At 41.3% G+C, this 24,944-nt stretch overlaps 1 protein-coding gene across 8 annotated transcripts in view; it reads left to right on the forward strand.

The window, feature by feature from the left end:
* ASCC1 (activating signal cointegrator 1 complex subunit 1) overlaps positions 1-24,944 on the forward strand; it is a gene marked incomplete at its 3' end in the record, with an annotated part of 476,277 nt that overhangs the window by 40,665 nt on the left and 410,668 nt on the right. For 4 of the 8 annotated variants that reach the window (XM_044056218.1, XM_044056214.1, XM_044056215.1 and 1 more), the window contains 1 exon segment: positions 1,016-1,216. 8 annotated transcript variants of the gene reach the window in all.

Genomic DNA, 24,944 nt, shown 5'->3' on the forward strand with positions numbered 1-24,944 from the left:
GTTCTATGTACGAGGGACAATTTAGACGTCTGGAGTGGAATAACATAGGGCAACCAGTATCAAACAACAAAATACTACCAATATTGTTATGTCCAGTGTGATTTTTTTTCTGGGAATCACAGCACTGAATAAAATTGGTCTTAATTATTTTTCCTGTAAAACCTCATAAGCTACTTATGACAAAGGTACTTTCCCTACTTTTCATTAAATGGATTCCTATTAAGTCTATGGCATTTTGAAATATTTGTATTGCCAAATTTGCTTATTCTCTGTATCTTTTCTGCTGAAATGGGATGTGTCAGCATTTTGCTTTTGTTATAGGATAGTGGTTCATGGCTGTGCTATTTTGCCTCAAGGCATTTTAAAAATATAGCTGGGTCATGCAGCATCATTGTTAAAACATGTTAGCATTGTTAGAACATTTATGTAAGTAGATGGCATCAGTAAATATAGCTTTTTGAATTTATAAATCTTACTTATTTTGTTGTTCATTTTATTTAAGCAGGGAGATAAACTTTCTGAATACCCATTTTCTGAAGTAATTAAACAAATGTATTTTATCCTTTAGGCTGCCAGTGTCAGGTGTAGGTGTCCATTACCCAAGGATGTCTATTCATTGCTGTTTTGTAATGTCTGTGTTGATTGGATATGTGTGCTGGTTGTGCATGAGCAGGAGAGATGAGATTCAGAGACATAAGTTGTGTTTATGCACAACTGCAAGAATGTTGCAAAGAACTTTGTAGCCAAATGAGTGCATAATGAGATATAAATGAGAAGTGAAGATACAGTTTAGCTATTTAAATTATGTATTTTTTATTTTGTTATTTTACATTTGTTTACCAAGGCAGTACAAAGCTGATTATTTGTAGGTACTACCAAGATATTATTCCTGCCTTTTGCGATTCAGAGTCACAGTTTGCTATGCTAATATCTGATGCACACTTGTCTAATAAAAGTGATTTTACACCTTTTCTGCTCACCTTCAGTTGGTAAAGATGCTCAATTTTGCTTTTAGGTTTGCTGTATCTGACTTTGAGTTTCTGTTGTACCACAACCTGGATTAATAAGCAGTGCATGGTGGCCACAGAGGAGGAGAGACTGGTAAAGAATTAACTGTTTCATCTTTGAGGAACAAGAACTGTTTGAAAAATTTGGAGTGGACAAGGAGATTATAAGGACTTTGTTGAACTTGCATGGTCCACAAACTGGAACTGAGGTAATATGCAGCTTTCTGATTTTGGTGGATGCCATAGTATGTGTAGGCATCACTGTGCTTGCCACACAGACCTCTCAGGGGCAAACTAGAGACATGTTTGGTATCTCACTGGATTCTGCTTCAAGGATACTGCAGCATTTCTTTTGATGTACTACTACCCCATGTGGCTGAGCAGATATATTCCCCAGTATCACCACAGGACTGAACCAGTACCATGTGTGTCTTCTAAGGAATGTCACATTGTCTTGAGGCACTTAGTATGATAAATTGCAGCTGTATGTCTGTTAGGGCCCCATATGCACTATGGGGGGGGGGGGGGTTGGGGAGGTACTGTAACAGAAAGGGTTAACATTCCATTAATTGCTAGGTAATGCATGATTTTGTTGCTCTGTCACTGATATTTAGGCCCAGCATACTGGCATTACCCATGATTCCCTCATATGGCATACATGTTCATTTTACTGCCACCTTCTGTATTGTAGGATTCCATATAGTCACCTAGTTGGTAAGTGCACCCTAAACAACTTTATTCCTCATAGCTATTTCTGTATATCGTGACCAAGGTTTTAATGAGTATCCACCCCATCTTCATGTGTCCACTACCTGTTATGTTTTTAAGTTGCTGCAGGCCACCCAGTTGAACATTGGTGAATCACACTAGTTCATTACCCACAAGGAGCTGCAGAGGAGCACTTTAACACCACATTGTCCCAGACATGGTTAGTCATTGAGTGTGTGGTTGGCCAGCTAAAAGCCCATTTCCATTGTATGAAAAGAGTTGGGGGGGGGGCTTAAGTATGACCTAGTTACTACATTATATATAATATGATTATGCATTAGTTTAGTTTACAACTGCCACAGGTAGTGACCGAGGGTGGTGGTGTATCTCCTTCTGTCATTAGTGTGACGTCTCCTCTCTGGGCCAGTAAACAAGGAGCTTGAATCCTCAACACTGGCACTGGCACTGGCACTAGAAAGGGACATTCACTTGGAACAAAAATGGATACACCCAGTATTTCCAGATGCAGCTCTGTGCATCAAGCACAATTTCCCTTAAGAGCAGACAGGGAACACACTCAGCCTGGGTTTCTCTATCTGTCTCCCTCCAAGCCCTGACTCAGACTCCCCACTGGCACAGCTATAGAGTTGAGACCTCAGCTGAGTGTCCAAGCCAAGTTCTCCGCCACACACTGTGAAACCAGTGCTTCGTGCCCCTGCTCCAATGAGCTGACAGACACACACACACACACACACATTTGATTTTCATACACACACAGGGAAAGGTTGGCACAGATTTACTAGCTACTACCCAGACTAAGGTAGTTGCACCACCACTAGACACTTCAAACCAGCTGCTCTAAGGCTGTTACAAGGGTACCCAATTATACTGAGTGAAATTAATATTAATTCAACTGGTAGTATTTGGCCAGTGAGGTAAGGTTTTCATGAGTGGGCCAGAGCTGTCACCAAATATATACAAGTACTCTCAGAGATTAAAATATTCTCTAAAAGACCAACCACAATGAAACTTTTAAATATATTTAGTAATAAATAATAAAAGAACATGAAAATGCTAACCATCTATTTACAATAAACACCAGAGTTTGAGTCATAGGAAATATTAGAAATGACACAGGTGGACAGGTTCACACAGTTACAGAAAAACAATACTTAACTAATTTTGCTATATTTTCCTGACTGATCTAAAGAATTATTATTCCCTGGTTACTTACTAGAGCAAGGCAAGATGAAGTAGGTGAAAGATCCTTCGTTGTTAGGTTTGACCCACCACTGGACCACTAAACAAGGAGCCTCAATCTTCACCACTGGCGTCAGTGGGCGATGTTCACTGCTCTCTGCATCACATGCAATTCCCTTAAGAGCACACAGAGACCACAGTTAGTCCAGGGCTGGTTTCTTCCTCTTGATCCCCAATAAGACTCCCCACTGGCACAGCTGTAGAGTTGAGATCTCAGCTGAGGGGCCAAGCTAACACCTCCAGCACCCTCTCTGTCCAACCAGTGCTTTGTATCCCTACCCAAGTAGCTCTCTCTCTCTCATACTCATATACACACACACACACACATATACACACACACACTTGGTACGATCTGCTGCAACTCCTGGAAGTTGTTAAACAATTTTAAGCCTCCACCCTTCCAGAGTAGCAATTAGTTCACCCTAGTGACAATGCAGGAAGCTTCCTAGTACAGAATTTTTGTCTCTGGCTGCATTGAGAACTGTGAGATACAATCTTTATGGCCTAAGCCAGGTAATTTAATTTCAAGCTATTTTCAGCGTTTGAGATTAACCTCTTCTCTTCCAGTATCCTGTTAAAACATGTACATTTAAACCGTTACAATAATGTATGTATATTTTTCTGTCCAGCAGGCCACACTGTTCGTACATTTTTAACACAAGCAGCTTTACTAATACATTTTTCAACACTAGCATCTGTACAAATCAGTTTGATATACAAATGACATATAATTCTTTACAAAATTCCAGCTAGCTGTACTGGCATATGTTACACATCCACTGCCATACTTTTCCTGCCATAGCAGGCAATACCTCACATTGTCACAGTTAGTTCCATTAGTGATGATAGCTATGCTTGTCAGCCAACAGCAGAAGAATGGCATAACCTCAGGCAGGCTTGTACACAGTACGTTGCAGCACAGGTGAAGGTGGCAGCATCTAGTCCATGACATTCACTAAGTGACACTCTCAAGTTATAAATATACTTGATGGATGTAGTGTTACCTATGGACTGTGCTGAGTAGTGCATGGCCAATTTACACTAGATATCAGACATTTCTCCACACAGTATCAGTATCGACCCCCTTTTTTACCACTTTATACATGGGGTCAGAGAGGTTACATCAACAGTGACCAAATCACTTAGACCCAATGTTCACATCATTGATTGACTAGCTCTGATGAGGTCATTCCTCAGAAAAACACACACTTCTACAGCCAATTTAGAGTCTCCGATCCACCTACTGCCTATCTTTGGAATATGGGAGTTAACAGGAGCACATGAAGGAAACCTAAGTAAACACAGGACATGCACATAGAGCACAGAAGGCACCCCAACCAAGAACCTAACTGGAGAGCCTCTTGCTGTTAGGCAGCAAGACTATCCACTGTACTGTTGTGCCATCCGATAAACATTAGACATAGGCATTTCTCCACACACACCACAGAAATTTGTAGTTCATATGGCCCTAGCTTTTATCATTTGCAAAGTGTTCAGTGGCATAGCAGAAGAGGGGGTTAGAAAGTGTCCAGGCATTTGAATAGCAGAAGAGGGGTTTAGAAAGTGTCCAGGCATGTGAAGTAGTGTATACAAAGAAATCGCTGACTTTTCCTGTTGATACAGGCTGAAGAATTATATTGTTGTGATAATGAAGTTGCAACCAGTCGGTATTACAAATGTCCTTGATATTGCAGTAACAAATTATTTTTTTCTCATATGTCTGGTGTCATCATTCTTTTTTCTGTTTTTGCAGCATGCAGGTATGTACAAATATTCACACTCTTCACACAGGTGGTTTGTTTCTTAGTGTACTTCTTTCTGCTTTATCTTGGGGTTGTTGGTTAGGTATATGTTCCAGTAAATAAAGTTGTGATTCAGTGTCAAATTTGAATTGTGGCATAGACAATGTCCCTTAATGAGAGTGTTGAGTCTCATACTGAGTTGCTACAGTGAGAAGAGTTACTACATGCAGGGAAGCTCCTGACATTACCTGAACAGTACTGCATGACATAGACCTTAACTCATAGTTCCTATCATGTGATATGAAGTCTGAGAATGCCTCACTGCTTATTCTTGGGTGAATCCACATCCATGTCTGCAGTACTTTTTGGGACAATTGGCTTCTGGATTTATGCATTCACATGTGACTGATATTTTCACCTGGCACCTTTATGTGCTGACTACACAGCTGGTAACAACCTCAGACATTGTTGTGTGTCCCTCCAGTGGTTCAGCCTTACCTTAAGAAAGAAGTGCCAAGCTAAGGGATGATTTCCCCTTCTGTTAATGGCATTTCCTCCTGATTGTGTGAGTTTGTAGTACTGGTTATGGAGCTAGCAACCTGTTTGGGGGAATGGGGCCGTGCCACTACACTTGCAAGAGTAATTGTGTCCTTAGACAGCTTTTCTGCTGTTAATATCAGCTTCTTGTTATTTACCACAGCATGTCATTGTTTCTGGTGTTGCACCTGTGATCAAATAAATATTTGAATAACTTCCCCTGTTTAAAATCTAATGCAGTTTGGAGTTAATGATCTCTCTACACATTACATGCTGTCTGTTCTTCTAGTGCTACTGCTGATAATGAAGTACCTGATGAAGAAACCTTAGATTTATATGCAGTGATTCACTAAATTAAGTTATACGTACACCAATACAAAAAAACTACTTGGGAACAGTGACCTTCTGTACAACATTTGTGTTGATGTAGGTGTACCAACGTGTTAGTGTCTATGACACCTTGAATTAATCCAGCGCCCTTATTCTCTGCAATCATAGTCATCCCCTCATAAGGATAGCAGGTATTTCTCATCGGGTATTGAACTGTGAACAGTGGATAGCCCACTGCTTGTGGTACTATGGACATCTCCATTCTATCTTGCCTTACTCCTGACATAGATACTACACCAGTAGCTCTGTTTCTGCAGTGTGCCAATGTGTAGTTCTTTCCCTATGTTGCATTTATATCAGGCAGTACTTGATTCCATACCATAACTTGCTCTGCTTTTCTTGGGCCCTTTTTCCAAAAAGACATTTTTCCTATGCCTTAAGTGCAGCCATGAGGATGTGGTTTTCCTCAGCTGTGAAATTAGTTCTCCTGTGCCTTTCTCCCTGATGTTGTTAAATGTTTTCCCTAAAAATACCAGATTTTAAACATTTTGACATAGCTTTGTATGTTAGGCAGAGATCGCCTCTGAGTAGGCGATATGCGACGGAGTAAAGCTGGAGTTTTTTGAGATGGTCTGCGTAAGGCATCTGTTCGAGGCCAGTAATCCTCTTTGTGAGGTATTTTTGCGGCCTTTCCAGTTGTTGTAGATGTCTTGTGAGGTACATACCAAAAGGGGCGTTGTACTCTATAATGGGTCTAATGAGTGATGAGTAGAGGGGAACAATGACCTCTTTTTTCTGGATGAGAAACCTTTTGTGATGAGGTGTGCCACGTAGAAGGATTTCCTGACCACTGTGGAGATGTGATTATCAAAGGAGAGACTACTGTCCACCTGTGTCCCAAGGTCTCTTATCACACTTTCGGTGTTAAGTAGACTACCACCTATGTGGTAGTTCATGGGTACAGAGTTTTTACCAAAGGGGATGACAGTGCCCTTTTTGGCATTGAGCTTGAGACCATGTCTTTGACACCAGGCATCTGTCTCAGTGAGGCCCTTTTGTAGGATGTCCACATCGGTAGGAGTTTCAATTATGGCTCCTAGTTTGCAGTCATCTGCAAATTTAGTTAGCCAAAGACCTTCTGTGTTAGCTTGTACTTCAGAGAAGTAGATACCAAACAGGAGAGGACCCAGGACTGAACCCTGTGGTACTCCACTTGTCACTGGTCTGAAGTCTGATTTGGAGTCTGCTGCTTTCATGGTGTCGGTTCTTTCAGTAAGCCAGTTGGCAACCCATCTTGTGACATAGGGATTTATACCTAGTTTAGTGAGTTTATCTATAATTCCAGAGTGGGGGATGGTGTCGAACGCCTTGGGGAGATCTAGATAGGCTGCGTGAACCACCTTACCCTCATCTATGGCTTTGGTGACTACTTCAAAGAAGTCTATCAGGTTTAGGAGACATGATCTGCCTTTTACAAACCCAAACTGTGTGGGTCCAGAGTTTGGAGAGCTCCAATGTTTTTGTTTGAGTTCCATGATGATACGTTCCATGGTCTTTGCAGACGAGGCTCGTCAGGCTAATGGGGCGGTAGTTCCTGGGGTCTGTTGTGGCCACCCCCCCTTTGTGGAGTGGGATAACTGTTGCGGTGCACCATTCAATGGGCACGAAGCCTGAGGTGAGGCTATGATTGAACATGGTACGTAGGTGGGGTGCCAGTTCATTCTGTAGTTCATGTAGAAGGCAGCCTGGGATGTCGTCTGGTCCCATGGATGCTGTGTTCTTGGCTTTGGAGAGTAAAGTTTTTACCTGCGCAGCCGTGATTACAGGAACTTTGCATTATTCCGATATAAAGATGGGCCCTTTAGGGGGGGTAAAGTTAGCACTGAACCTATCTGCCAGGATGTTGGCAATATCAGTTGGTTCTGTATATTTAGTGTCATTGTGCTGTAACTCACAGCAGATCTGAGTGTTGCCATTGAGATTTTTGACATAGCTATAGAATGCATTGTGGTTGTCTTTAGAATCAGTGGCAATTTTGTTTTCATAACTAGCTTTGGAGGATTTTATGAGGGATCTCAGCTTCTTACTGAGGCTGACCAGGGAGTTCCTCCAATCGTGGGATTTTACTCTCTTTTGCAACAGTTTCTTCTGCTGTAGAGTTTGTTTATGGCAGAATTGTAGAGTTTGTTTTAACTTGGCCCTGAGCGAATTGCAGCACAATAGTAAATCTGTTTTAAATTCTTTTAGCATTAAGCAGTACTGCAAGCTGTTAGGATATTTGTCACCTTTGTAACAAAGAAGCTAGTTCTTTTTTGCCATTGTGTATAATGTTATTATTATTATTATTAGATGTGCTCCATGAGAGACAGCAAAATGTGTTATTGCAGTGTAGGCCTGTAAAGGGGTGTGTGTGGGTGGGGGGCAGACCAGAAAAGAACTTGATCAAACATGCAGTCAGTATGCCACCAGTTATATGGAAATAAACATTCATGCATAACAGTGAAGATGACAGAACTGAATATACGTGCAAAATACAAAGATTTCTGTTTATTCCTGTCTTTCCTTTTATAGGATGGGATGACATAAAAATCAGTTTCTGCCACTTTCAACAGAGGTAGGCAGGGTTGGTCTCCCAACCCTGTAAGTAGTGCTTTAGCCTTAAAAAACTTGTTTATAAAAGTAATAAAACAGTATGTACAATTACTGTTCCACCGATGAGTAGTACTTGCGAAAATTATGCATTGCCAAAGTAAAATTATATCTGAATATACAAATAACATATTATATAGAGAAGTACGTTTGATCAGAATTTGGCATTATTGCATTATTTATTAGAAATACTGACCTCATTTAGTATTGGTAAGATAACAGCTATTGCATTCTATTTACATATTACTGTCTTTTTATCTCTTCTTTGTTTCATTATGGAGATATCAAGCTGAGCCTGAGACACTTTGACTGCAGCAAACAAAGGTGAGGGAGAGATCCTCACTCCCTGATCACAGGCTTGCTTCATGGAGTAGGAGTCATGGCTCCCCTCTGTGGCAGCCTGAGGTGGAGCAGGCTGAAAAGCCACCCTGAGCTTAAGGACTTGGTGGAATTTGCTGTAGAGTGGAGTTGGAGCTGATAGCACAGCCTCCTTCAGCAAGTGCAAGACTCACTGACCTGGTCAGTTCCAACCCCTGAGCCACCAGTGTCCTCAACCCCACACCATCATGTTTTCCCCTCCTAGGACCTCTAGGCAGTGTTGTTTCTAAGTTACTCTGGACTGGTGTGAGAGTGATGTTAGTACTATGTCCCCTGCATCATTTGTGTGTCCACCTGCTGTTAGTCTGTCTTCCCTTCCATTTGTGAATCCAACATGTTTACTTACACAGCTGTATATGTTCAGTATACTGATCACTTCTACAGTAGCCTGAGGTATTATCAGCCCCCTTGGTAGAAGATAACCTGTATAGCAAAGGTTACTGCAGCAGTGAGCATTCAGATTATAGGTTTACTTACACAAATGTACTTTTTCTTAGTTTCTGAACTTTACAACACTACTATTTTATTTTTATTTTGTGATTTTTTTTTTTATTGTTTAAGATACAAAGGGAGAGTGCTTCCAGTCTTTTGTGGTAGCTTAGGGTTTTTAAGCCAATGTTGATCTTAGTTAGGAACCTCTAGGGGTCAGTCTTGTTGTTTGATGTGTCTACAGAGGTGTATCCCAAAGACATTATTCAGTAATTGGCCTAATCAGTGCTGAATATAATGAGAGCATGTCCTGTTTAGATATGGATGATATTCCTTTTTCTTTTAGCTTGTGCTAAGCAGGAGAACTTTGAGTGCTGTTGTCATGTGATGATTCAAGGGAGTTCCAGGATTTTTAACAACATTCTCATTTTGGAGGAGGAGGATGGTGGTGGTGTATGCTGGGGTAGTTTTTTTTTTTTTTACCAATTGTGACAATATTGTACGTTTTAGTATTTAATTTTGAAACCATTTTTAGTACAATGGATATTTATGAGAATACGTTCTTGCTGAAAGGGCTTTGGTGTCAGATGGGGCTTGACAATGACTCCAAGTTTGCAGTCATCTGCAGGCTTGGTTAGCCAGAGGTCTTGGTGTGTGGTCTGGAAATTAGAAAAGTAAATGCCAAATAAAAGAGGTCCCAGTACTGAGCCCTGTGGGATAGCACTGGTCACCTTCATACTGTTTGATAAAGTACGTGCTACCAGCATCACATGGGTCCTGTCTTTAGCCAGTTTGCTATTCTTCTTACTACATAGAGATTTGTTTGTAATGCATTAAGCTTACTAACTAGCATGGGGATGGGGTTAAATGCCTTTGCCAAGTCAGGATACACTGTGTGGACGGCATGACCTTTATCAAGCCTGTGTTACTCTTTTGATTAAATTAACCAGATTCATTAGAAAGGCTGTACTCTTAACAAAGCTAAAGTAGTTACATTGGTCTGCCAAAAACGAGGCTGAGAGCTATTGACCAAGTGATCATCATCTTGCATAAAGTAAGATTTTTTTCGGTATCATACTTCTTTGGTTGGCCTGTATACTGATGCTTGCAGTGCACACAGCATTTGTTTCTTATGCCTGAATGTATGTTTATTATTGACATAAGCAAAGTGTCTTTATGGAGGCCAGTAGTAAGTGCATCCATGGTTACCCTCTTCCAAAGGTTGCTTCTTTGGTGGAAAATATTACATTCTCTCCCAGAAGAACTGCTAACCATTGGCTGCTCATAATTACCTCTTCTGACCATCTCTTTTGATGATGGGTATACTACCTATATCCATTGTGTTTTTGAAATGGGGAGTAAATTTCAACTCCAGTGGATCTGACAACAGGTATAGCATTTCATTTTAACAGGTTCTGATGTGTAGATTTGAAGTATAAAGTAATGCATTCAAACATGTCTTTAACATTATTTATTGTGTTGTGCTGATTGCTGATACAGGACGTAATTGTAGTGCACTGAGTGCTGGGACTATGCTCCAAAAGCAGAAAAAAACTAGCTTATTAAGAACCCTTTCTGATGTCAGAGAGGTGCTTAACAACTTTTTATTAAACATCCTCAAGTACTGCTAAGATTGGGTCTCACACTAGGGATTGGCAGTGGGGAGAGCCAGCCAGCAAAGAACAGCAGCAAAAGATAAAACAGCTTTAAAAAATACTTTGCTGTGCTACACTTATAAATTAGAAAGCTTGGCAGAGCAAAGTGCTAACAGGTTTTAAAGCAGTTCATGCTTCAGAGGGACATTTTGTTTCTGCCTGCTGTATGTTTGGGAGCAGGGCCGGTGCTAGCATTTTGGGGGCCCCCAGCAAGGTTCAAGTTGGGGGCCCTATTCAGGAGAATATCAAGTGTGACCACATTGCCATTGCACCCCCTTCCCTGTCAAGCTCATCCATCACCATTTGACCACTATAGTGTCACTCCATTCAGATCATTAAGAATTGATGTGCCAAGGTACACACTGACATTTAGTACCAGTGTTACATTACGATAAACCCCTGCACCACAGCAAGGTAGCTACTCACAAGTATACACACTGGCTGGCATTTAGTAGCAGTGTTACATTATGACAGACCCTGGTGCCACAGCAAGGTAGCAACTCACAGGTGCATGCACACACTGACTGGCATTTAGTACCAGTGTTACATTATGAAACCCCTGTACCACAACAAGTTTGCTACTCAGCTGCACACACATCAACTGGCATTTAGTACCAATGTTACATTGTGGAGAAACCCCTGTACCACAGCAAGGTAGCCACTTAGGTGCACGCAGACACTGACTGGCATTTAGTACCAATGTTACATTATGACAAACCCCTGTACCACACAGCAAGATAACCACTCACAGGTGCAGACACTAACTGCATACTCCTCAACTGCCCAGATTTTCACAGAATGTCCAGATGTGACTCATTTTGGTCTGTTCCTCAAAATTTGTAGTTTTCAGGATTTTTTGCGGCAAATCATTGATGACTGAATTCACTAAATGACAAGCATTTCAGTTTATCTTCATATCCTTCAGAACATGCATGTAACACCTTTTATTCTAGCAACTTTTTCAGTTTATAAGAGCAATATTTAAAATCTTTGGGGCTGTAACCCCATTATCTGTGGCTTTGTCCAGATTTTTTGTGCCATGAGATTGAGAGCTATGACTGGCATTTAGTAGCAATGTTGTTACATTATGACAAGCCTCTGTACCGCATCAAGGTAGCCAGTCCCACAGAGGTACACAAAGACACCCACACTGACTGGCATCTAAGAGCAATGTTGTTACATTATGACAAGCCTCTGTAATGCATCTAGGTAGTCAGTTCCACAGAGGTAGACAAAGGCACCCACACTGACTCCCACGCACAGCATAGACAAAGGAAAGACAGCAATACAGCAAGGCTGAACACAGACTCCCTCACATAGAAGAAAAGCACACCAAGAAAGAGACTCTTGCACACAGGACAGATGCCCACACATGATAAAGACAGCATTATAGCAAGACTAAACGGAGACAAGACAGACAGCTACACAGACTCTTGCACACAGGACAGACACCCAGACATGATAAAGACTGCACTACAGCAAGAGTGAAAATTAACACCCACATAGACACAGGACAGTGGCGCCCACCCCCACAGTACAGAAACAAGACCAGGACAAATCTACTGCAAAACGGAATATAAGCCCACACAAGATTGTCAGCACTACCACAAAACAGAACTGAGACATCACTCCCAAATGCAAAACGATGACAGCAGTACCACAAGACTAAAACAAGCAGCATTAGATAAACTGACATCACTCAAGGCAATTACTGACGTGCAGAACAGTCACGCTGCAGACGTGCACAACACAGCTGTGGGACAACATAGAAAAGACTACAGACACACAAGACATACAAGGGAAAGCCATGGGGATTACAGAGCCTGAGGCTGACTCAAACCCAAGAGAAAGCCATGGGGATTACAGAGCCTGAGGCAGACAACTCAAACCTAAACACAGAGAGCTCAGTGGGGATTACTGAGACAGACTCAAACCCATGCACAAGAGAGCAATGGGGATTACAGAGTCTGACACAGACAGACTCAAACCCAGAGAGAAAAAAATGAAGGCCAGAGTGTCATTTGTCTTCAATGTGCATTTACCTCTTCAGTTTTTCTGACTGCTGCCACTTGTCTGGTTTTTTCTGTGCCCCTGTCCTAGCCTCATGACGAGTCCTGCCGCTCCCAACTGCCCTAGCCTCATGACGAGTCCTGCAGCTCCCAGCTCTCCTAGCTTCACGACAAGTCCTGCCGCTCCCAACTCTCCTAGCCTCACGACAAGTCCTGCCACTCCTAGCTGCCTTTGCCTGACATCCTGCTAGTTTCATCCTCATTGTGCTACTTGGTCCTACCTGTTGGAGTAGGCAAAAAAAAAAAAAAAAAAAAAAAACAGTGAATATACAGCATACAATACAAGGCACACTAAGGTGCTACCTGAAATTTACTGCCTGACAGCTGTATAAAGGATTACTGGAAAGGAAATACGAGCACATACCTAGAATTTTACTGGGATCTTACGAATTTTCTTCCAGACAATGCCTGTGATACATTTTGTCTCACTTCATGCTCAATTGAGAGCACAGCTAAGCCTGAAAGTCTCTCCTGACTCATTGACGAATGCAGGTATGTCTTTATGAGTTTCAGCTTAGAAAAGCTGCTTTCTGCAGTAGCCACTGTAACAGGTGCAGCCAAGTAAATGTGCAGTGAAATTAAGTATTTATATACATGTCTTGCAAGTGGTTGCGAATGAGGAAATTTAGCATGGTCAGTGGTGATGATTCATTATCAATCATTCACAAAAGGCTTCAGTTCGTGTCCAAAGTCAGAGTAATCAGTATCACAGTGGCCATTTACCCTGTCAGTCAGTTGTTCTTTCAGAGCCTTGCAGTGTTGGAGCAATGTGTCTTCTGCAACATCACTCAAGGCTTTAATATTTGATAAAAATCCAAAGGCCTTATCAAACTCTGAAAGCTGCTCAAACCAGTCAGTAAATTACTGGATTGTTGTGTCCAGCAGCACATTGAAGAACTCTACAAGTAGTTTTACCACTGGATCCTGTACAGTCTCATCTTCTACTTCATAGTCAAAGAACTGCTTTACTTTCCTCTTCCTCTTTTCTTGAAATGTGTTGCCAACATCCAGTTCCACCACTATCTTGGAGGCTTCACCCATGGCATGTTGAAATCCTGTCTCTCTCTAATTCTTCAGCAGGTCCATAGTTAACATCATACCAAACCAATAAACATACAATTAATTGGTATGACATAAGTTCCGAGCAGTCCCCTTGCTTGTTGATATGTTGCAGTATCACTTGTATGTACTGCTTCACCGACTCTCTTCAACTGAAATCTTACTGCGGTGACAGAGTCTACCTACATTCCCAGTGAGTCTCCGGTGGCTTCACAGTGACGCGTGTGTACTGTTTCAAGATCTGCCGTCAGCTCATTGATGCTGAACAGAGTACGTAAATGCTCTGCCGACATCCAAAGAATGACACTGCCTGTAGTGATGAATATGCTCCATCACAAACTATAAGATTTTAATTATGGCAGGCATATGGCACGTAAAAAGCCCTTAAATTCATCTGTTTTATCCAGGCCTGCACTCCAGCTCGTTTCCCCTTCATGTTGCTGGCATTGTCATATCCTTGTCCTTGATGTTCGTTAATGTTCAGTTGATGATTTTGTAGAGTCTGAAGAAGTGCTTCTGTAAGTTCTGCCCCCAGTTGTGTCATTCACAGGCACACATCCCAGAAAGTGTTCCTCAACTGTGGCTGCAGTCCTTGAAATATCCACATACCAAACTACTACAGTCATTTGCTCGTGATTGCTTATGTCTAGTGTGCAGTCAAGAATCACGAAAAAGTACCTAGCGTCGTTCACCCTCCCTACAATGGTCCTTAAAATAACATTTGCAATCAGCTGGATAATTTTGTTCTGTATGTCCTTCCCAAGATAGTAATCCATTATCTCTTTATTCCTAATATGACACAAATGTTCAGCCATGACAGAATCAAACTGCGACAAAAGTTGCATTTGGCCTAAGAATTTGCCATTGCCATAGGTGTACAGGGCATCACTTGTACCATGGAATGCCATGTTCCATTTTGCCAAGTATTGGACAATAGCAATAATGTGTTCTAACACACCACTCCAGTGAGTTGTCTCCTTTTCAACCACTGCTGGTCTCTTATTGTCCATTGTCTGCCTCTCTCTATTGTCCAGTTCCTTCCACTTCAGCATGCATGCAGTATGCTCCGGTGCTCGGTCATGGCTGTGTAAAGCTTTGGAAATCTCTCTTTGTGCTCTGTAACCACTTGACCTGAGAAGATGGTTAGAATGTCCAAACAATTTGCATGTAAAGCAAAAACAGTGCATCCTTTGAGATTGAATGTCATCCAAGTGCATTTTGCTCTCTCTCTATTAGGCAGCACATGAAAAATAGTTCTCCGATGTAAATCTCCTTTCTGCTCATTGACTGGGAACTGTGGCAACACCACTTGAACAGGTCCAAGCTGAATGGCAGCTACCCTAAACGCATCTCTTATCAAGTCTGGCCAAGTTCCTAGATCCTCAAAAAATATACCCGACACTCCCTGCAAGTCATAGGCCACCGCTGTCATTAGGGAAGTATGGGCTCCTGATGATCCAGGCAACACCTCTACAGTTGAATCTGCATTTGCTGACATGCTTTCACCCATGGTAATGTCTGTAGGTTCACAGGAGGTAGCCTGTGGTGTAGCCGCAAGAGAGTGGTCACTTTCTATCTGTAGGATGCTGGCCTCACAGTGGGCAGAGTGGAATGCAGAACCATTTTGTTCTGAAGGCAGACTTTCCTGAATCTCCCCTCTCTGATGACCCACAGAAAAATTTCATAATGGAACCCGGTCTCTTTGCATCCTCATTCCTCTTTTGCTGAAGTTTTCTTTTTGCTGCTCCTGACAAATGTGTACGCTTCATCTCTAACCTAGAATTACTACACATGCAGACATTGGGTCCTTTTGTCATACTATTAGTAAAAAGCACTACTCTTCAGGTACATGTTATGCAACTTTTTTTGACCTATCTGGACTGCATAATGACAGATGTTAGCATTCTGAACACATTCTAAGGATGGTATTACACTATAGGCAGAAATGAAGAGAAACTACCAGTAGGCAAACAAAACTGCAGTGCAGCCATATAAACCAGAAAAATGGATTAGGTTCCAAAGTCACGTTAGTATGACTGCAGGCACAAAAGAATGAGCAACCTAATACTGAATGCTGTTTATAAACAAGCTACACAGTAAGCAAAATCGTATCGTAGGCCGAAGAACTGCTGATTAACAGTAACCAGTAGTGAAAAACTAACGTAGGCAATAGGCACAATTGAAGTGCATTACAAAATACATATTTGCATAATGACTTGCATTGACATCAGTCACTTTTGCACCACAGGCAGAAAGACTGAAGAATGACCAACCAGTAGGCACAAAAGGTAATGAGAAAGGCCCAAGTTACAGTTTTATGTTAAATACCTCACACTGGAGGTGAACCTCAGTTTTTTCTATACAATTCTTCCCCTTTCATCCCCCCAAATGACGTACAATATAGATATTACAAGCTCTCTGGAACAGACTAAAGTCTGAAAGAACAAATGACTAGGAGAGGCACAAGTTTGAAGGGGGAACACACCAAACTATGAGGCAAGAGAAAAATTACGGAGCAAGAAAAGACTACACCTGCCCACTACCTATCAATCTCTTGGCACACTTGAACAAACCAAACTCATTGGTTGAACAAAGGAGTAAAATCGTAGATTTGCTAAAAAAAAAACTCATTTGTGAGGGATGTAGAAGTGCCACACATTGGGAGACATTCCCACAACCTCCCCTTAGCACAGGGCCTATGGACAAAAGCATAAAGCCAGGGAATGTACCATGCATTACATGGAGGATATGAAACACTAAGTCCATTTTTGCTAGTAGCTTCAGCCCTCCACATTATGCTATGCAATCATTTTATGAGCAAGAACAGGCCAAAAACCAAAAACATCTGGAAACATTCTCACAGGTCCCATCAACCTCCTAACCTCTCAGCATAATTCCGACAGCCAAAAATAAATGCAGAACAAGGCGTAACAGCAGGGATAGTTTAAAACATTACTGTAAACTTAGATAGCAGAATAGTCTTTGCATTAGCATGCATTAAGATATCACTACATTCTGCAGAATTCTCAAACCCCCCCCCCCCCAAAAGTCTCGACACAATAATTCTGGATGAAGTGAAAACAAAAAACAAAGGTGTAGCATTAACAATGTGCTTTTATAGTACGTGACCCCACATTAAAAAAAAAAATCCAGGCAAACATTGAACACTGCAACATTCTCACAGGCCCTAACCACACTCTGAACCTTTCAGCACAGTAACTACTGACAAGAAAAAAGTAAAGTCATTGCATTAGTCGAACATTGCTGTTATACACAATAGTAGCGTAACAGGGTTTGCATTAGTATACATTCAAACGTCTGTACCTTCTGCAACATTCTCACCGCCGCTAACTACCCTCCCAGCTTTAGGTATTTTAAACAATGTACAGGCCCCGTCAACCTCCAAGTAGCATAATTCAGACAGCCAAAAATAACTGCAGAACAAGGCGTAACATCAGGGATAGTTACAGTACTATAAACCTAGATAGTAGAACAGTGTTTGCATTAGCATGCATTAAGGTATCAGTACATTCTGTGGAATTCTCACCCCCCCCAAAGTCTCGGCACAATAATTCTGGATGAAGTGAAAACAAAAAACAAAGGTAGAGCATTAACAGTGTGTTTATACAGTATGTGAACCCCCCCCCCAATTAAAAAAACTCCAGGCAAACATTGGACACTGCAACATTCTCACAGGCCCTAACCACACTCCCAACCTTTCAACACAATAGCTACGGACAACGAAAAAAATTGAAGTCCTTGATCAGTGAGCTGAACATTGCGATTATACACAATAGTATTGTGACAGGATTTACATTAGTGTACTTTCAAAACATCTATACCTGCTGCAACATTCTCACAGCCACTAACAACCCCCCCCCACAACATTAGGCATTTTAAACAATGTACAGGCCCCATCAACCTCTTAACTTCTCAGCATAATTCAAACAGCCAAAAAAATGCAGAAAAAGGCCTAACATCAGGGATAGTATAAAACAGTACTATAGATAGCAGAACAGTGTTTGAAATAAAAACTCAAAACCTACTGCAAATTCAGCTGATAAGCTACCAGCAGGATTTCAAAAAATGGCAGCCGAAGCCAGTTCTTACCATGAATACTTAAAAGATCCATTACCAAGCAATATGTCCCAACCATTTGAAAATATCATACATTATACCCTTACATAATGGTGGAAACTTGACAGAACTTACAAATTATAGACCCAGAGCAATTCTCTCCCCACTATCTAAACTTCTAGAGGGATACATTCATTTTGCAGTATGTCACAACCAATAATTTATTTGCCAACTCCCAACATGGCTTCCGGCCTCATGCTACAGTTGCTCTTCTCAGATGTACCAGGACCATCAGTTTAGAAATGAAGGTAAACCTTGATTATCTGTCTTTCTCGATTTCTCAAATGCCTTTGACACAGTTTCTCAACAAACTAGTAACTACTCCCGCCAACCTTAATCCCGTCCCTCTAGCCCTGAACTGGATCCAAAGCTATGTAACAGATCATAAACATCCAATAAAATGGCACTAGGATCTACCCCCTCTCTACTCCCAGTCACATTAGGAGTCTCACAAGGCTCCATCCTTGGTCCACTTCAGTTTAGTGGATTTATTGTCAACCTCAATACTGCCACCTCCCTAGCATCCACAATCCAGTATACTGACGCCGATACACTTGTGTCATATCTACCATGCAACAGGTCATGTCCCAATCCAGGCTGAAATAAGATAATCCTCTCCACTTACCCCATGCACCTAAAGCTATTCACTTAGACATCACCTCAGACTGCCCACCTACCCCTACTCTAGCCAACTGCAATATCCTTCGCTGTCCCATTATTTATCTCCTCTCCTTTTCATCACCCCTATCCCATTCTCTCTATCTTTTACATATATAGCATAAATGCTACCAAAAAAAATTACGAGCCTACTCTACCTGTTGCCCCCAGTAGCTAACTCACACTCTCTCCTCCTAACCAACTGGCAATCAAAATTAAATGTGTATTACAGCTCACATTCCCTTATATTGTCTCTCATAAAAAAACAGATAAACCGTAATTATTTTACATATTTCTACCACTTGTGTACTAAGATAAGCTTTTCTTCCTGTGCCTCCACTGAAAATGGGTTCTATCCCAGTCAAACTATCCAGTAAACAAATGTAAAATAAATTAATTAAAACTGGTATAACCACTGCCCCTCACCCACAAATCCTCTTAGAACAACGCGTCTCTACACAAAAGCAAAATAAAACCAGTACAACCGCAGCCCTCACCTCCCCAATCCTCTTAGCACAAGAACGCCACACTAAAGTGAAATAAAACTGGTAAAACCACAGCCCTTCACTCCCCCATCCTCTTCCTACCGGTGCACTACACAAAAATAAAATAAAACTTGTACAACCACAATCCCTCCCCCCGTCCTCTTAGCACAAGAACTCTGCACAAAAGCAAAATAAAAGTGGTACAACCGCAGCCGCCACCCCCCCCAAACCTCTTACCACAAGAAATGTGCACAAAAAAAAATAATGCAGTCATCCCCCCACAAAAAATAAAGTTAAATCTAAACCCAAAAACTTACATTTTATGCTTTTTACAGAAGGCTGCTTCTAATCCTCTGCTGCCTGTTCAAGACTGAAAGCTCACCTGCTTTGCTTGCTTTCCTCAGACCACTGCAGTCCTTTTTAAATTGCCCTTAAAAGGACAGTTTTTCAAACCTTTTGATAAATTGCCCTTAGAAAGACAGTTGAAAAGGGTGTTCTGTAATGACCACGACTGCTCCAAAGGCTTGAATCCACCATTGATCCATTCTTCGAAGTAGTCCGTCCTCATGCTGGTCCAAATCTGGCTCGATTTCCACAATCTGCTATAAGGAAAACTCCTCTGTTTAAAAACAAGAGAAGTGATCTTTATTATCCACACATGCCTTTTTAAGGCAGTTTATACAGGAAGTGCTTTGCAAGGACCAATCAGGGCCTTGCTTCATTACTTCCGAGTTTAAAAACAAAACAAATAGTTCCCAGGCTGCTGCAGCCAATCAGATCCCTTGTTTCACTGAGTGGACCTGATTGAGTGCAGCTTGCCGGAAAAAAAAAAAAAAAAAACGGAAAAACACATCAGATTTTCACAGTGACATCAGGGAATTTTGCATATGTCCACAAGGAGCTGAGGAATTCACTGTCGGAGCAACCCACGGCTGCTTGATGGGGGCCCTCATTTGAGGGGAGGTAATCTGGGTTTCACGGATGCCTAACGTTGGCTATGTTTGGGAGTCTGCTACAAGTGCTCACTTGATAGTAACTTGTGACACACTTTTTTTCTCTACCATGTGCTGTAAATGGCAAGTGCTCTAACTTCTACTAGCCTGATCTGCTTAATTGTATAGCCCTCCCACCACTTGACCTTACTGAACTGCATAGCACTACCTGAGCCCTAGCTCTAACCCTAAAACTCCCACCTTGTCCCCAACCATAACACTTCCCTCCCGCTCTCTAACCTGAAAGACATTATTGCTCCCAAAACCTAAAGCTTCACTCCCCTACATAAACCTAAAGTCTCTGATGACTCCCAAAAATCTAAAACTTCCCTCCATTCTTCCTAAATCCAAAATACATGATGCTACCCTAGCCCTAAAGTCCCGTCCTGCTTTTTAACCTGACAACTCCCCTCTTGTTCCCTAAACTTAAAGTACCCAATTGCTCTTTCATAATCCTGAAACTCCCACTCATTAAACCTGAATCCCACTCCTGATTGCTGCCTGACATCATAACCTAAGCTCCCACTCTGTCCCTGCTAAAGCCATACTTACCTTGCTGAAGCCTAATTACTGTGCTTTGGTGAGGTGTGGCAGCCCTTCTGTCTCCGCATGGCTGCTGCACCTGAACTGGAAAATAGTCAAGTTTGAGCACAAGCCTACAGCCCATGCGAGCTGCAAGATGCCAGATTCTGTGGCTGCTAGACAGTAGTCTTTGAGTGCTTGGGTTAGGTTTCTACAGTGTTGGCCAAATTAATAGAAATCAGTATTTTTATTGTTGTTTCACCATATAACTCAATACAAGAATATGAAATGACAAACAATATAGTTCATGTTATATGAGAAAATGTTCTGATACAATGTTCTAAAATTTTGTGACTGGCCCCTTTGGCCATTATCAAGGATTAACTCAGTGAGGCATAGAACGAACAAGTTCACAGGAATGTTCAGTCATAGAAGCATTGTGCACCCAAGCTGAAATTAGTTCTTCAGTCAGTTGCTGCTTGTTTGTTGTGATCTTTTTCTTCATCTCTGTCTTTGGAATAGCCCACAAGTTCTCTATTGAATTCATGTCAGAGCGTTACCTGGCCATGGTAATGGTAACACTTTAGTACCACGGACATCAGGGAAACTTGTCAGCCTTTGTGACATGGGGCATCATCGTGCATGAAATTGAAGTCCCCTGTCCTGATAAACCCCTTCTTCTTTGCCCAGTCACATAACTGAGGGAGCTGATATTGCTGTAGTATGGTTCTGTACTGTTCTGCTTCATGTTTCCTTGGACAATGTAGAGCTGACCTGTTCCGAAGACATTCATAACGGTCCACACCATCACCTTAGTGGGTTGCTTGATGCCCTGAATGATACAGTTGTCCCTCATCTGCTCTCCAGATTGTCATCTGACATATTGTACTTAGTTATCTGAACAATGTATTTTTGCTTTTGTCACGGAAAACAACCCATTCCCAGTCTTCTTCTGACCAGTTTTGAAACTCTTAAGACTAGCGCAGTCTTTTTGCCTTCATTTGGTTGGACAATTTCTGTTTCTTCAGAAGTCTTCAAGCTCGAAGCCTAGCATCCAGAAGTCGCCGTTGACTAGATCTCACTGTAACACCCTGTTGTTTCAGCATCCCCTGCGTCTATTTTCTGGATGCCTTGTGATTCTTAACAGCATTCTCTGATCAGATACGAATCATTCCAAGGAATTGTGGACCTTCTGCGACCACATTTGCCAGAACGTCAGTGCAACAGGCCTTCACCAGTATTCAGTTTCTACCAAATTCGTCTGACAGATGGCTGACTAACTCTGACCTTCTTGGTAATTTCTGATCCAGGAACACCTTCTTTGAGCAGAATCTCAATTTTTGCACACTTTTGTGCCATTAAGTCAGCCAGTTTACTCATTTTTAAGACTGTGGAGCCACGTCATTATAACATCATTTCTCTTTCAGTAGGTAAGTAACGTAGTAATTCCATGCTGAACAGGTGTTTCTTAAAGAATTAGCTAACTGAAATGATTTTGTGAATTTCTGAAAAAGCCAGACTGAAAATCACTAAAGAAACTACGAAATTTCCATTATTTGTCAATATTTATATTAATTTGGCCAGCACTGTAGTAGAACCGGTGTTTAACGGCATTAAAATGTTTTACTGGTTTTCAAAGACTTTGAATTTGGTAAAACACTCCTAAACTTTTTCTTTAACTGGTAATACATGGAGAAGATAGAGCTTCATGCACTACAAAGAATTATGACCAAGTCTCTTTAATCATAATCATAATCCTTATGTATAATCAGTGTGGATGCCAAGATTCACCTCTCGAGCTTCACTCTTGAGGTAGATTTCCTGACATCCATATCTCAAAAACAATAAATTGGCTATGATTGTAGACCCTGTCATAATCTTCTAAATTGTTTTTGGCCATTTTTAATTTTTTTAAGTTTTTATCACATGTGGACAATTTGCAAGAACATTGTTTATCTGTATATCACTGTACAATCTTCAAAACACATGATTCCTTATGGAATCATTTATTTGTAATTACAACAGTTATTAGATTATTTTTAATAAAAAAAATAATTCTTTCTTTTGTTTGTAAAAGTGAGTGTTTTTAAAGAAGGTAATTCCTGGCAGTAATATAATATGCCGTGCCTGTGCTAATTGATTACACAGGGATATAACGTTGGTTCAGCTGCTTAGTAGCATTTTAACGTTAGTACCACATGTAAGACATATCAGTTTTTAATATTATTTTTGGCCCTTTTGTTAAACATCTCTTGGCCACCAGTGACCCTTTCATTGTCCCTGTCTTACTGAAGTTTTTTTTTTTTTTTTTATTTATTTTGTTTTATTTTTCTACCCGTGTATAACTGTTGTCCAGTATTTGATTTTTTAAAACTGTTTGCACCTTTACTGTCCATTGTGTTAATTTTGTTTCTTTATGTGGAGCTTTTCTCCCCCAGGACTTTGACTCAGATTATTCTGGTCAATGAATGTAATAATAATAGTGATGGTGGTAATAGTAATGATAACAACAAAAACAATAATACAACTTTGTCAAGTATGATATGACATGAAGAAAATGAAAGAATGGCCTGTTTAGATTTGTTCTGCTGATGTACTAAGGGTAGTCAGAAATCATGTTGCTAAGCAGATAGAATCAAGAGCAGATTAAGAATCAATCCATGCAGACTTATATAAACTGTCACAATAAAAGCAAGAACTAAAACAGAAGACAAATGAAAAGGAGAAAATGGGTTAGAGGAGAGGTGCAAAGGCCTGAGATAGATCAGATGCCTTAGCTGTGATATGGGGTACATGTAGGTGCAGAGGATATAGAAGGATTGGGATGGCAGGAACTGTGGTAGGCCAGCTGAAGAAGATGCCCGAGGAGCTCAGAAGCTGTTATTCACAGGACATAGTTCGATGCAGTTTGAGGAGACAGAAGGAAGAAGAATGAGACTAGGCAGAAGATTAAAGCTGGTAATAGAGGAGACGGGTGCAAAAGGAGTTAAAAAAGATGGGGACTTATTAGAATGTCATGGGTTAAAATGGAAGATGGCAAGGTAGTAGAGGTAGGCAGAACAGACTAGGTTTTAGCAGATGTGCCAGAACATAGAAAGGAGAGACATATGTACATGGCAGATAGGATCAGAGGAAATAGTAAGTTAGACAATGACGCAGATGTGTCTGGTAGTTTGTACTGGATGAACAAAGAGTAAGGCAACCAAAGAAGCAAGAAGTAATCCTAGAGTTTCAGGCAGCTTAGAGAGAACAAGCTCAAGTAGAAAAAAAGATTTGAGAATTGGTGTAGAAAGAATATACTAGAAGTGCAGAGTAGGTCAAGCACAGACAGCCTAAGAAGTACTGCAGCAGGGATGTATGCCTGAAAGCAGGGGGTGGAGTTCTTGTGATTGGCAACCCGATTACAAAAAACATCAGGAGGGCATCAAGTCAGAATAGCGAAGATGAGTGGCAGTGAGAACTGTCTTTGGGCTGAGACTAACCTGAGCAAGCTAGGAAGAAAGATTCCCATGAATTGTAACAGGTGCGTACATACCATATTGCATGTGGCCATTAATGGCGTGTCCGATAGAATTACAGCAGCAGATAAGGTGGTGGTGCTGCGGTAGCATTGCCGCCTCACAGTAAGATGTCCTGTTCGATTCTCAGCTAGAGCGTCTTCTGTGTGGAGACATGCGTGAATGGGCGTACCTTCGTTGAAGGTTGTGTGTCAGGGCTGGCAACTCGGCGCGTAAAAATCTACTGCCAATCATTAGCAGACCAGAGTTCCGCTGTGGTGACCCCTAACCGGGAAAAGCTGAAAGACACAACAACAACAACACTGGGAAGGGCATGGGAACTGGGTAGGATATGTTGACATTTGGGATGTGCTGTGGTCTTTTCAGAGGTTTTTATTGGTGCTAGATATTAGCACAGCAATTTAGGATAAGACCCAAGACTCCAGCTCCCAATTGAAAAAGTGGACTTTTGAACAAACATTTGGGCTGGTAGGTGAGCTGGTGCCTTTTGAAATTCTCAGAATTGGGGTTATAATCCTCAATAGCTGAACAAGTATGAATGGGGGTAATACATTCCATGTCCAAGGTTGTAGTACCTTAGACTAGTCTCCCTTTTCTGAGGTACAGCAGTCTCAGAGGTAGTATGTATAGATGGTTGGACAGATGAAGGGGGGCAAAGCGTCTCCCCCCTGCAAAAACACTAATGATGAAACAGCAAGGTTATTATTTTTTTTTTGCAGTGCAGTTTATTTTTCTGAGCTCTTGTATTAGGAAGCCTGAGGACTATGGTGGGGTGGGTAATGCCAGGCCAAGAACTTCTCTGGCACTTTC

This window comes from Protopterus annectens, chromosome 14.part0, assembly GCF_019279795.1.
Source record: "Protopterus annectens isolate FY-2018-M chromosome 14.part0, PAN1.0, whole genome shotgun sequence".
NCBI classification, from domain to species: domain Eukaryota; kingdom Metazoa; phylum Chordata; order Ceratodontiformes; family Protopteridae; genus Protopterus; species Protopterus annectens.